Genomic DNA, 1,968 nt, shown 5'->3' on the forward strand with positions numbered 1-1,968 from the left:
GTTCTAGCCTATGTAGTCATTTATTGTGCAGAAGTTATTCCATATTCTTTGATCATTCTTGTTATTTCTTGGTCCATTTCCCCCAGATTCACTGCAGTGAAGCAGTCAGCCCTGCAGGCCAGTTCTAGCTGTCAGCAGCCAGGAAAGCTCTAGGCGTATCTGCCCAGAGGTGGGTGTCTCTCCCATTTTGGGAAGGTGGTAAAGCTCTCGTTGTTGGCCATGTGAGATCAGATCATATCAAAGAATGGACTCTTGTCCTGTTCCCCTGACTTAACAGGCCTTGGATGTTTCAAGAATTGATTCCACTGTGTAGCTAAAGAATCTCAGAGCTCTGCTTCTTGGGAGCTTAGATGAGGCTACCCAAGAAAAACTTGGGTACCAGAAGATAATAGGACTGAGGACATTTGGGGTAGTGGAAATGTGTGATAGGCAGAATATAGTTATGTAAAGGTGCTGAAGGAGCTACCCTGTGGGATAGAGGAGGAACAAGGCTAAATGGAGCATAAAGGAATGTGATGTCAAGTGGTTCAGGGTCACTGACTCTAAGGTCATTTCAGAAAGAGGTTTTAATTGTCTTTCTGCTGGGCAGTAGCCTGTATTTGTTGTGTTGCTGCTTTTCTCAGTGCTGTTGACCAAGTTCACGCTTTTGAAGCCAGTGAGCATTTTGTTTACAGAAATAGCGATCAGGAAAAGATTACCAGACAAATCTGCAGAGTTTGCATATTTACTTGGAGACTGGAAAAAAGAGCCAAAGTGCCCAACTTAGCTGCAGACTAGCTATTCTATTTCGTGTATGTTCAAATAACTGTGTAAAGCAATCAAAATCTGGAGACAGTGAACAGAGGTGCAATTGGTGGCACTGTTTTATATTAGAAGATTTTAATTTGCATTATAATTTTCCATTGTTATACCCTTTCCTTGGCTGCTTCTCAACTTTTCCAAACTTTAACTGTTAGGACTAAAGTTCTTTTCACTAACTGCTTCCATTAGTTTATTTTTTCATATATATAAAAGTTTCAGACAGAATGTTTCAGTTGTTTCCAAGACATGGGGCAAAAAATGCATTGTTTTGCTCAAGCTAAAAATATAAAATTTGGATGACCTGTTCTTTCAGAAGCCCTAATTCCCTCAAAGTGCAAAAGGAGAGACTTGCAATTCGCTGGCAGGTAGCTTTGAGCCAGAAATGATGCCATGAAAATGCACTCACCTGTATCTAGGTATGAAATGTTTGGAGAATCCCAGTCTGTATGTGCTCAGGAGAAACCTATATAGCAGCAGTGATTCCATCAGTGCTATGTAGGTCTCACTGTGAGCTGCAAAAGTTCCTGTGTAGCTGCCTTTAGGTTGAGCACCAAGGCAAGAAGAGAGTACTGAACCCTTCTCACCCAATTTAACAACCTGAGGGAAGGGCCTAAACTAAAACCAGAGTTTCCTTCTGTTCTTTCTAGACAGTGCATGTTTAATTTAATTTAAGTGGGAGGGATCCAGTTGTTTCTCCAACTCACAGTGCTGGTGGTTAGGTGTGATATAAGGTACAAGCAAGGAAAGAAGGAATATTGAGGATGGGGGAAAGCAATAAGGGCATTAGGTTACAGCAGAGGACAGGAAGAAGGGAGAATATAATTTAATTTTTTATTAGTGCTGTTTTTTTGAAATTTGGGAAATTGTTTTAAGACCCTCTGGGCAAGTGAAAGAGATGATCACTGGTCTGGTTGTGAGAAAGTGCCTGTCTTATTGACCTTGCACGATCTTTTCTTTGCCAGTGGTAGAGAGGAAATTGGGGTCTACGCTGTGAATTTTATTTCACTAACCAGCAAATCTGAAGCCTTTGTCATGACAGTGTTATCTGACAGCACCTGACTATGATTCAGTGAAAGCTTCATCAATGACAGAACAGATTATTTGTAATGATATAGGGGATCATGATATCATGATTCGATTACATGATATAGGAGATCATGTAATTTC

Source organism: Empidonax traillii, unplaced genomic scaffold, assembly GCF_003031625.1.
Source record: "Empidonax traillii isolate 1590-97213 ecotype Southwest subspecies unplaced genomic scaffold, ASM303162v1 scaffold1258:size142991, whole genome shotgun sequence".
NCBI lineage: Eukaryota > Metazoa > Chordata > Aves > Passeriformes > Tyrannidae > Empidonax > Empidonax traillii.